The sequence below is a fragment of the Plectropomus leopardus genome, chromosome 7 (assembly GCF_026936395.1).
Source record: "Plectropomus leopardus strain MGB_pleo_1.0 chromosome 7, ASM2693639v1, whole genome shotgun sequence".
Classification (NCBI taxonomy): Eukaryota; Metazoa; Chordata; class Actinopteri; order Perciformes; family Serranidae; genus Plectropomus; species Plectropomus leopardus.
This window is the reverse complement of record NC_142182.1, coordinates 490-12,852: the sequence shown is the minus strand read 5'-3', so window position 1 is coordinate 12,852 and position 12,363 is coordinate 490. Positions and strand designations below refer to the sequence as shown.

General features: G+C 43.2%; 1 long non-coding RNA gene across 1 annotated transcript; it reads left to right on the top strand.

Annotated features, from left to right (window-relative positions):
* The first annotated feature begins 8,752 nt into the window (after positions 1-8,752).
* Positions 8,753-12,113, top strand: LOC148189054 (uncharacterized). The gene is made up of 3 exons (XR_015776872.1): positions 8,753-8,937; positions 11,151-11,307; positions 11,890-12,113. It is a non-coding gene; the product is annotated as an uncharacterized LOC148189054 (long non-coding RNA).
* The last annotated feature ends 250 nt before the right edge of the window (positions 12,114-12,363 follow it).

Below are 12,363 nucleotides of genomic sequence, written 5' to 3'. Positions count from 1 at the left end.
TTGAATCTGAGACAAAGATTTGTTTATTTTCAAAGGGAAATCCAGCAAAAAAAAAGGTCAAGCTTAGAGCGATTGCTCAAATGGTTTATTCTAGACTAAGCCTTTCCAGGCCTCATTGACTTTGCATTGTGACTTCCTGACCCTCGCAGTCCAAACCGCTGTATCTCGGGAACGCCAAGGTGTATCGACACGGGGCCAACTGTTCCCCGCAAGGTGTCGGCGATCTCTACCGCATGTCAGAATCAGGTCTGCAGCCGCCCATTTTGTGTCAAATCTGCAATCAGGCCTGCTTAAGCACAGGCCTTCTCAGACCCATGGCCCTGCAGACCATCATGCAGGCTCAGGCCAAACTGAGCAACTCGACTACCCTTGGTCCGAGGGAGACGACCCAGGCATCTACGGAAAGGTCTCGGCGCACTGAATGAGGCCGTGTCAAAATTGGCGCTCTGTGCCATTCCCCCTTTTAACTAGGGGCCGCCAAAGTTTGCAAACCCTTGTCTCGTTGAGGGCTGTATCTCAGCGAAGGAAGCACGCAGAGACATCCAAATGACAGAGGCGGAAGGTGTCACGGCCTTCTACGATATATGTTGACCACTGCCCGCGGGGACCCTCCCTGATGGATTTCCTGACCCCACCCTAGTTGGAAGTGCCATATATAGCGATAGATTGAGAATTGGGTGACACCGCATTTTCATCTGTACCAGTTCAGGCGACTTTTGACCTTGTGGGGTCAAACTTGACACACTTGCCATCGAGCCAGAGGTACCAAATTTGAGGTAAATGCTCGCAAGGTCTCCCGCGTTCAGCCAGAAGAGGTTCGGTCCCTCTATCGTAGCATACAGCCTTTGAAGGCAAGATGAGACACTTGTCTCTGAGCTCTCAGAGAGTCAAGAAGCAGACTTTGGCCTGAGACAGACACAGGGCACAGGGTGGGGGATGGGCACATAACCAATGTTTATGCCAATAGAGTGTAATTTGGAATATTCCAAATTTCAATCTACAGCCATTGAGTAGATGAGAATCTGGAATCTGGAATCTGGAATTTCAGATTCTCGTCTAATAGATGGAAATTTGGAATATTCCAGATTCTCGTCTAATAGATGGAAATTTGGAATATTCCAGATTCTCGTCTATTAGATTGAAATTTGGAAAATTACAGATTCTCATCTACTCATAGGCCCATAGATGAGAAAGTGGAAGTGGGTTAGGGTTAGGATAGGGGAACTGAGCCCGTCCCCAAGAGGGTCCGGGAGGTGCACGGGCCTTCCACCGATCCCCCCCGTCATCCCGGTTAGGGTTAGGGTTAGGATTAGGGTTTAGGGTTAGGGGAAATTGAACAATCCGGGAAAACAAATTTCCACGTAAAGCACAGGCCATCCTGGGATTGGCGTCTGGTGCCCCTCACTGCTCATTCAGACCCCAAGGATATTTTGTTCCAAGTGTACTGATCCAATGTTTTTCGTGTTTTTTATGTAAGGAGTCTGTCCATAAAGGACTTGTCTGTAGTCCCATGACCCTTAATGACTCGAGTTTGTGTGTGATAAAGTGTTTCACCAGAAATGTATCTGTTCTTTTCTGGTGCCTGATGTTGTATCTATGCTGTATTAGTCTCATTTTCATAGAGTTCTTGGTTTCTCCGACATATTTCATATTACACTTGGAACAATAGATCAAATAAACACAATTGGTTGTTTCTGGCCCTATGGGAGGCCCAAATTTTATGACCATTTTGGATTGTGAGTTGGTCGCAAACCGAATGTGTCTATATTCCAAACACAGTCTTTGTACCCTGTTCGTGGTCGGTTGTAGTTTGCTATGTACTAAAAGATCCTGTAAGTTGTGGTTCCTGCGGTACGCAGAGATGGTTTTATGTTTTTGGAGCGTTGTGGTGTTGGATAAAAACCTGACATAATTTTTCCTCAAGATGTGGGTCAAGCCCAGGCTCTGTTTGGAATAGGTCGTGATGAGGGGGATGATGTCTTGTTTTCCGTTCTCCGTTGCATGTTTGGGGTTCAAAAAGGATTTCCATGCGTTCCGTAAAAAGGAACGGGAATATTCTCTGTTTTTTAAGGCCCGGAATAGGGTTGACGTGGCTTTCTCAAAATCTTGTTTTTGGCTGCAAATTTTATGAAAACGGAGTAATTGAGACTGGATTAGACCTTTATATGTATGTCGTGGGTGAAAACTATTTTTCCAGAGCAGGGCATGTGTGTCAGTGTCTTTAAAGTAAACTTTGGAGTCCAATTGTCCTGTTTCTGCAAATCGTTGTCCTTTGAAAGTTACAACGTCCAAAAAATTGAGCAAATTGTCATCCACCACATACTTCACCTTGACTGATGGATGGTGGTTGTTCAGTAATGTGATAAAGTGATTAAATTCTGTTCTGGAGTGAGTCCAAACGCCCCAAATATCATCTAGAAATCTGTAGTAGTGAAGCGGTTTTAGTGGAGATTGGGCTAGTGCAGACTCTTCCCAATGTGCCATGAAGATGTTTGCGTACGAGGGTGTGAATTTTTTACCCATTGCCGTACCACAAGTTAGCAAGTAATACTGGTCATCAAATTCGAAGTCATTTCGAGTGTCATGGTTCCTGCATTCTCCCTCCTCCCCCCGCTGCCAGTATTTTTCCATTCACCTTCCTCTGCTCTGCTTTACCTGCAAGCCACGCCCACATTGCTAGGGCTAACCGCCCGAAGAACGAACTCACTATCTGTAAGCTGAACTCTATTTGTGTTGATATTAATAAAAGTTATTACCGACCGCCAGAGCGTTTTTGTGTGCTGCATCTGGGTCCTAAACACACCCGTTACATCGAGTCAAATTAATCTCTAATAATTTAATTAGGTGACTGTCCGGTCGTTTTGGATCAGGAAATTTATCAAACCATTTCTGGACTGCTTCAAGGCCTGATTTGGTTTCAATGTTGGTGTACAAACTATCAGTGTCTACAGTGAATAAAATAGATGCGGTTGGTAATTGGAGTTTTTTAATTTTTTCCAGAAAATCATATGTGTCACTAATGTAACTTGCGTGTTTGTTTGAAATTGGATTTAGGTGGTGCTCGATAAATTCGGCAATTTGGTACGTTTCACTACTGCAGTCGGACACAATGGGGCGTCCTGGAGGTATCTCAAAGGGTTTGCTCCGTTGTGCAGGATCTTTATGGATTTTTGGTAATAGATAAAACCTTCTGGCCCGTGGATTGGTGTTACCTAGAAGGTATTGTTTCTGTTTTTTATTTATGAAACCTTCTGCACACATTCCATCAACAATCTTCGTGACCATCGGAGTGGTTTCATAAAATATGGGGTTGTCGAGTTTTTTAGTGTTTGGTGTTTTTTAGTTGTCTTTGGGCCTCCCATATGTACTGCTCTCTGTCCAAAATGACAACAGCGCTGCCCTTGTCCGCTGGCTTAATAACAATGTGGTTGTTGTTTTTTAACTGTTTTAATGCAAAGCTTTCTTCTGTGGATAAATTGTTTGTGTCTCTGATTGTCCAATTGAAATTTTTGGTGGCATACGTGTCGGCTCGAATTAGGATCTGATATGCGATGGTAATGACCCAATTTTTGGCGTCCAATTTGAATTAGGTGTGAATGGCGGGGGTTCTTTCTTCCTTTTCCTTTCAAAGTATGTTGCCAATTTGATCCTGCAGTGGTATGCTTGGATGTCCACCATCATCTGTGCCTTTTGGCTTTTATGAATTTTGACCGTGGGTATAAAGGATAAGCCTTTGTTTAGTAATTTTAATTGTGCGAGTGTGGGCTTGAACTTTTTGGCTAAAACCACAACATTTTTAGGGGCAGTGTCTGTGTCTTGATGAATGTCTGTAGTAACAGTGTTATTGTTGTTTGTAAATGAATTGTGCTGAGTGTTTCGGTGCTTAATACTGTCCAAGGGAGCGTTGTTGGTGTAAATATTGTTGGTGAGAAAATCTTGGTTTGGTAGCCCAGATCCAGGACTAGGTCTTACTGGGCTGTCCAGTTTAACTTTGTGGACCAATGATCCAGCATGGCTGTGGCCGTTGCGGTCGTCCAATGTATCTTGTCTCTTTCCGTGTTAAAATCCTTTTCTGGTAGTGGCGGTAAGAATGGCATGTGTGCTCTAATGTGTGCGTTGATGATGTCCAGGTTATCCTGTTCTTTTTTGGGTAGGTTTTTGGAATAGTTGATGACAGTAATCCAAAATTCGGCATGTGGAAACGCATCCTTGGCCATTCTCAGGGCCTTTTGTAGTTGTTTGATTGACGTTTCCCTGGGTTTTTGCTCCCTGTTATTTAAACCTACCGACAGGATGACTTTTTCTGTCGTGTTCGTGGGTGTGAGTTTGTTTAGGATCGCTTCGATGTGTCTGAAATTGGCACCCGGGTAGCTGTCTATTTGAAGGTCTGGGCTGTCAAAACCTGGGATTCTGGCAAGGTTGGAATCTCCCAGGATGACCCATTTCTTATGGACCCTGAGTTTCCACTGAACCATTTTTTGGTGTGAAAGTGAGTGTCTTTGGGGGCGAAACCGGGGTGTTATCACCCTCGTGGGGCCGCCCTGTTCTACGTTTGATGTTACATCCACCATGTTGGTGTTTGCGTTTGTTTCTCCTTCCTTATTGGATTCGTGAGGAGGAGCTGTGTCCTCTGAGTCTGTTTTTATTATTTCATCCGCAATGGATGAAGATTCAAAAAATTCCTCTTCCCCCTGGGTTGATGATTCTTCCTCGTCTGGTGAGAGAGCTTCCTCGTCACTGGGAGGGTCATCATCAGGGGGGAGAAGGTGTTGTAGAATGGGTTCGTGGACCAGTACCAGCCGGTCTGTGATGTTTGGGCCCACAGGTTTGACCCTCTCTGGGGCCGGGAGCCGCGTCGAGGCTTGTGTGAGCATTGGTTCGGGTCCCATGGCTAGGTCCTCCTCTTCCACAATACATGGATTGGCCATTCTAGGCTTGCGTTGCTCTTTGGGGCTCTCGCCTGTTGGGGATGGCCAAGGGGACCAGGTACAGTCTGGTATCAGCCAAGTTCCCGTGTCCACTGTGACCAGCGGTGGAAAGGCTTCCGCTGGAAACATTGGATTGTCCAGTGCGGGAACCCCCAGTTTCCTCTGTGTTATTCTAGGTGAAGTTTGTGTGTCTGTGTGTGTGTGTGTGTGTGTGTGTGTGTGTGTGTGTGTGTGTGTGTCTTGCCTGAATTTGTTTCTGTCAGTAGTCATGAGTTGGTGTTTGTCTTGTCCGGTTATGGAGATAAGGAGAGCCTCCGTTTTCTCCAGAGTGTCATTCGTCAGTCTACGTTGGAACTTCTTTTTGGACCATCGAGCAGCTATTTCAAATGCCACGTGCCAATTTGGGCTTAGCATGGTCTGTAGTTCCGTCAGGGTTTGTTGTATACCCTCAGAGTAGTGTTCCTGTAGGATAATTTGCGTGTTGTACACCCAGTTACGAGCGTTGCCGTCCAGCATTTCTTTAGTTTTGTCAGTCATGGTGACTGGCTTAATTATGTCTCTCAGATAATCAGTCAGTCTTTTAAAGGTCGCAGGTCGCTTTCGATCTTCTGTGTCTTCCAGGGTGGAGACATTATTCAGATGGTGTACCTGTCTAATGAGATTGTACATTTTGCGGATTTGTGGCCCTAGTTGGGGATCCTCAGTAGTGTTGTTGACCTGTTTAGGTGTGTTTGATTGCTTTTTGGGAGGGTCTCTAGGAAAGCATTGTGCATAGTTCCCCTCTTCTGCTTGGCGTAACCACGGTTTGTGTGAATTTCGCTCAAACAGTTGTCCGTTTCGTGAGTTTGATCTGTGTTGTGTATTGTTGTCATAGTCATGGCGTCTAGGATAGGGGGCTTCACCACGTCTGGATCTGTTGTCCTCCCTCCTAGGCCTGACTGTGGTCCAGGGAGATGATTTGACTGCGTCCGCATAGGTGCAGGAATGTCGTCTCTCCGCGGAGTCATAATATGGGAAGTTGATGCGTTGGCGTGGCCTGTTACGTGCTTTGCCGTATCGCACTTCCGTCCAATCATCCATGTTTGTTAAGTGATTAAGCCCGTCGCGACGTTTCGATATTAAAATATCTTCTTCAGGCTTGGGCTTAATAAAGGTTGTCCAATCTGGTCAGGGAGGAAGAACACATCATTGGACTTTTTGCTGACGAAGTTATTTGTTACTTAGAGGACCCAGATAAGTGTCTTCCTATTTTAACCAACCAACTACAGATGTTTGGTTTCTATTCAGGGTATACATTGAATTTAACTAAAACACAGGTTCTAATAATTAACTATCACCCATCAAAAAATATACAACAAATATATCATTTAAATTGGAGCTCCAAAAAGATAGACTACTTTGGGGTCACCTTAACAAGTGGAATTGATAAGCTGTATAAAGCAAATTATACAAAAGTAGATCAGGACATTAGAAATGATATTGAGAGGTGGACCATACTTCCACTGGATCTCAGCTCACGAGTAGAAATTATAAAAATGAATCTACTCCCACGGCTCCTTTACTTATTCCAGTCACTACCAGTTGATATACCTGATAAACAATTCAGAATTTGGGATAAAATCATTTCAAGGTTGATTTGGAATGGTAAAAGACCGAGAGTCAAATTTGAAACATTATAGATAGGAAAGCATAAAGGAGGTACGGCTCTACCAAACCTTATGAATATTTCCATGCAGCACAGATTAGACCATTAATCTGCTGGTGTGCTAGGGATTATGAAGCAAAATGGAAAGGCCTAGAACGATATGTACAAGGGCGTGAAATTCAAAGTTTCATTGCAGACAGAGAGACAGCAATGGACCTGCTTGAACAACTAAATGCCGTAACTGGATTTACTTTAGAACTGTGGTTTAAGTTGGTAAGAAAATACAGCCGAGAACAGGAACTCAGTCTACTTAGACGGATAGCCTATGATAAACATTTTACCCCAACTACTCTTGACGAGAGGTTTAAACAACGGATTCCTAATGGTATAACAGCATTATGTACAATTATGAAAGATGGAAAGGTTTTAAGTTTTCAGGATCTGAAACAAGATTACAGATTAAACAATCAGGATCATTTCAGATATTTGCAATTAAGGGATTATTTTGACAGAAGAATAAAACATAGCGTGAATTTAGATAAAAATGGAATAGTTAGAACAATAATTGGAGTCTACCATTCAAAGAAATACAGAATAATATCTACTATATACCAACATTTAATGGAGAAAAGAGGGAATACAATATATATAAAGCACAAATGGGAGAAAGAATTAGGAATAAATATTTCAGAAGACGATTGGTTGAATATTTGGAAAACACAACAATCTGCTACATCCTCACGTGCTTGGAGAGAACATTGTTGGCAGAATGTAATTAGATTTTTTATTACACCCAACGTTAGGAGTAAATATCAGTATATATCACAACCATGTTGGAGACAGTGTGGAGTATTGAATGCAAATCACTCACATATATTTTGGCTCTGTACTGGAATTTCGCAATTTTGGGGAGATGTTCACATGACTATTGTCAAGATTCTGGGCTATGATGTATCTAAATCGTGTACAGTGTTGTATTTTGGTTGTTTCACAGCTGATACTATATTAAGGGAAGATAAATACTTGTTAAAAATCCTGTTGGCAGCCTGTAAAAAGGCCATTACGAGGAAATGGTTTAAAGCTGAACCACCAACACAAGAGGAATGGCTGGAAATTGTGGCTGAAATATATAACATGGAACAATTAACCTACAGAATAAGAACTCAAGAGGAAAAATGTCAAGAGAAATGGGAGAAATGGACATTGTTTACATATCAACGACAAACCGAGAGGATGAACAGATGAACTTGTTATAGAAATTGACGGATTTTGTGGAGACAAAGCAATCCAGACCCTTTTATATGTTTTTGGTGTCATGTGTTTGTAAGTTCACACTTGAAATTAATAAAAAAGAAAATGATTAAAAAAAAAAATAAAAAGAGAAAGTGTTTTTGTGGGAAAAAACTGCATTATTGTGCGTCTGTGGTGACGTTTTGACCCACAAAGGGTCAAAACGCACAAAAGATGGAGACAAAGAGAGCAGAAGTGTGTCTGCTTGAGAGTCACGTGTGCTTTTATACTCACTTTCCCTCTCTGTCCTTTAAACTGCCAAACACTGTTTTTTAACTTGTTTTTAGCCCTTTTAACCATGAATTTAAATCGCTGTAAATCTCCATTTATGTTTCTTTTGCAATTTTAATTATTTATTTATCTCTGTCTTTGTAATTTTAATTATTTATTTCTGTCTTGGGGAATTTTAAATGATGAACAATTTTTAAACTTGTTTATAACCCTTTAACAAAGTATTTAGCCCCGTGGAAATCTTAATATATGTTTTTTGCAATTTTAATTATGTATTTATTTCTGTGGGTTATGGGTTAGGATTAGGGGTTAGGGATTTTCTCAGAACCTCAATATTTCTAAAATCATGGCTAAAGCAGTATCTTTTTATTTTTTGTGTTTTAGATTTGAGAGGATGTGTTTCAGAAAGTCTTCCAGCAGATGGCAGCAAAAAAAATAACAACAACCGTACACTTCACAAGTGAGACACCAGGAAAGACACAGGAGAAGGTAAAATTTATGACTTTTATGAATGAGTTATGCTATTGTAGCAGCATAGAGGTGTTTATCCGCCGTCATTTGCTGCTGCTGGTAATGAGCGCAGCTAGTGGCCGTGATGAGGTGGGCTGGTATAAAAACGGCCTTCCTCCCACCAGTTTTACCTTTCGCGCCTCTCTCCGTCACCACCGGCGCGTCACTTCCGTGCCGGAGGTCGCTCGGCCGACAGGTGTGGCTGCACGCTGCTTCACCTCGCGGGTTGTTTGTGTCTGTTTGTGTGCTTACGGCATCGGTGTTGTGTTGTAGGGCGGTTGCCTGTGCGCTGCTCCGTGCCCCGTGTAGGTGCTGCTGCATTTGTTGGCCGTGGTAAGTGTCCTCTCTGTCTCTGCTGTATGGTTGATGCTACTAAATTGGCTAATGCTAGCGTGGTCACAGGTAAACGCTGGTCGCAGCCCGGACTCCTCTCTCTCCCTCCCTCCTCTCGTGTGTGTCTGTGTGTGTGCCGGCTGTGACCGAAAAGGTATGCGTGTCTCGTGGCGCGCACCGCATCATGTTCAGTCATTTAGCCATGCTAATAGTATTTTTCTTGGCTAGGTGTTAATGTAACCAGCTGATCGGGGCCGCTGCTGTTTTTGTCTCCGCTGCTGCTCGTCTCCACCGCCTCTTGGCCGCACGCCACGGGCGAAGCACAATTTTAAATATTGTATGTACAAGTGTGTGTGAGTGTGTGTGTGTAAACGTGCGGGTTACGTTCTGTTACTTTTCGATTAGTTGCAGGGTTAATTTGTATTTTTTTTCTTTTTTGATTAATCCTGATTTTGGCTACTGATGTAATTAATTTGTTAATTAGGTTAAATTGAAAGATTTTCTATCTGTAATTCGGTCATTGTTGGGTTTGGGTTTTGTTTTCTTTTCTTTAGCTTTCCTTTTGTTTATGATTGGTTATATTTAAGTTCTGCTTGGGCAGTTATTGATTGATATATTTTGTTAAGCTTAAGTGTGCGACCTGCCCCTTTAATTATAATTTTTGTTAGATTCTGATTTATTATTTCTTTGTTTTGTGGTGTTCTGTGGTAACCCCACTGATTTGTTTAATTTTAATTTTAATTTTAATTTTAATTACCGCTCCAGCGCGCGGACATGGACAGCCCGGTCCAACGCGAAAATGTGTGACAGCCTGCTCCACTAGAGCAGTTTTACAAACTGTCTCGCTCCTGCAATGTTTTCCAACTCCAGTGTGGACATGTGCGACAGTCCGCTCCAGCGCGCGGACTTGTCCCATTGCCCGGTCTAGCGCGGACATGTGTGAAAGCCCTCTCCAGCGCGCGGACATGTGTGAAAGCCCTCTCCAGCGCGCGGACATGTCCACAGCCCGCTTCAGCGTGCGGACCCAGAGACCCAGCTGGAAATTATTGGTTCTAAAAACGTTCTGAGAATGTTACTATGTAACCAAATGTGTCATTAATGTTTTCAGCTGCAAGTTTTATTTTAGTTGTCAGAACGTTCTTCTTAATGTTCAGCTAATATTCTCCAGAAACATCAGAACATGTTAAATCTTTTTGATTGTTAACATATCACATTACATTTTCATTCAGTGTTGCAGCTCAAACGTTATGTCTCAGTCAGCATTTATTTGATATAATCAACATTTTTTGGGCCGTAGGTAGATTTATTGGTCACTTTTTAAATAAAGTTTAAAACACGAAATTACAAAGATCCTTGATCCTGCTTCATCTCTGGAGCTGAAGGTTGAGTTGATTAAAATCAGCAGATACTGTGAAGATTACACCTTAAAACGTTTGTTGAACATTAGATTAAAATGTTTTCTTTAAACATTATTGGGACTTGTAGGTAATGTTAGTTGGTGTTGTGGGAACGTTCCCTGCTGGCTGGTGAGTCTTGGGAACATGTTAGATCTGTCCCTTACCTGCTGGAGAATCGGGTCCATCTTTATTTGGAAAGTGTCAAATGAAATAAGAGAACAAAATAAAAGCATGAAAAACAGCAGCAGAACGCCGTGAGGACCGATTCAGTGAACAAACGTCTTCATGTCTGAAAAAGAGGAATTTTGCAAATCATTAAAGTTGATTTTAAACATGATTATTCAAGATTTCTGCCCAAATATTCACCACACACACCTTGAAATAATCACTCAAGAATGAAGACCAATACAAGAACAGATCAATCTGCATAAACACATACACACACACACACGCACACAGGTCACGTATCACAGTCGCTCTGTGAGAAACAGCCGTCCTGTCTGTCACATCTGACTGTTTCAGCTCACATCTCTTTAATATGTTGTTTTTTTAAATCCTCTTTAAATGTGTTGGATGTTCTTCGTGTTTTCAGCTGTTTTAAATTAACCCCTCTGACGGACTGACCAGTTTACAGATCACTGCTGATGTCACAGTTTACCTGAGCACCTCTCTGTGAGGAGTCAAAGGGTTAATATGGGTCTCATTGATGGATGATGTCACCAGTGATGTCACCAGATGTCACTGAGCGCGTGTGTGTGTGTGTGTGTGTGTGTGTGTGTGTGTGTGTGTGTGTGTGTGTGTGTGTGTGTCCGTCAGGTGAAGGAGAATAACTACCGGGGTCACAGCAACAGCGTGGATCAGCTCTGCTGGCATCCGACCAACCCCGATCTGTTCGTCACGGCGTCCGGAGACAAGACCATCCGCATCTGGGACGTCCGCACCACCAAGTGCATCGCCACCGACAACACCAAAGGTACGAGCTCAGCTCACCCAGGAGGAGTCAACTTTTTAATCCGAGAGAGGAATATTTTAAAAACAGGGAGTCATTCTGATTTATTTGCAGGATGACATAAAAATAACTGAGAATTCAAATCTGACATTCTACGTGAAGTCTGTTTGTTCTTTACAAATTGGACGAAGTCGATTCGAGGTGAGCGAGATGTGACCTCCGACAAAAACCATCAAGACAAACTGAGATATTCTTTGAGATTTATGAAGTTAGCATGTTAGCATAGCTGCACCCTCAGAGCCAGACACTTCACGAAAACACGCCCTGAACTACGCGTCCTGAGCAACGCGTCCTAAACGACACGTCCTAAACAGGACGCGACACGTCCTGAAGGACACGTCCTAAACAGCACGTGCTGAACAAGGCCCTCTACGACTGACTGACGGAGGCTGTGCTCCCTCCTGCTGCTTCATCAATACAAAGAAAAATCGTTATTCAGAACATGTGACCATCAGTCAACATGTCGCCGTCAGTCTTTTCATGTTCGGAGTCATTGATCGGAGATGATCTCAGGTAAACAGTCACGAGTCTCCTCGTGTGTTTCAGGAGAGAACATCAACATCTGCTGGAGTCCTGACGGTCAGACCATCGCCGTGGGGAACAAAGACGATGTGGTGACCTTCATCGACGCCAAGACGCATCGCTCCAAGGCCGAGGAGCAGATCGAGATCTCCTGGAACAACGACAACGACATGTTCTTCCTCACCAACGGCAACGGCTGCATCAACATCCTCAGGTAGGAAACATCAGCATCCTCTGCTCTCCTCTGATGTTTCTCTCTGCTCTCCTCCTCTCATCTCCTCCTCTCTGCTCTCCTCCTCTCATCTCCTCCTCTCTGCTCTCCTCTCACCTCCTCCTCTCTTACTCTTACTACATGCTTGGGTTTACCAGGTCTGTCCAGCAGCCTTCCCCAACACCTGATCCAACTCAACACCAGGTGGTGATCAGTTGACAGCTCCACTCCACTCCACTATTCACCCGAGTGTCCAAGACATACGGCCACAAATCAGATGATATATC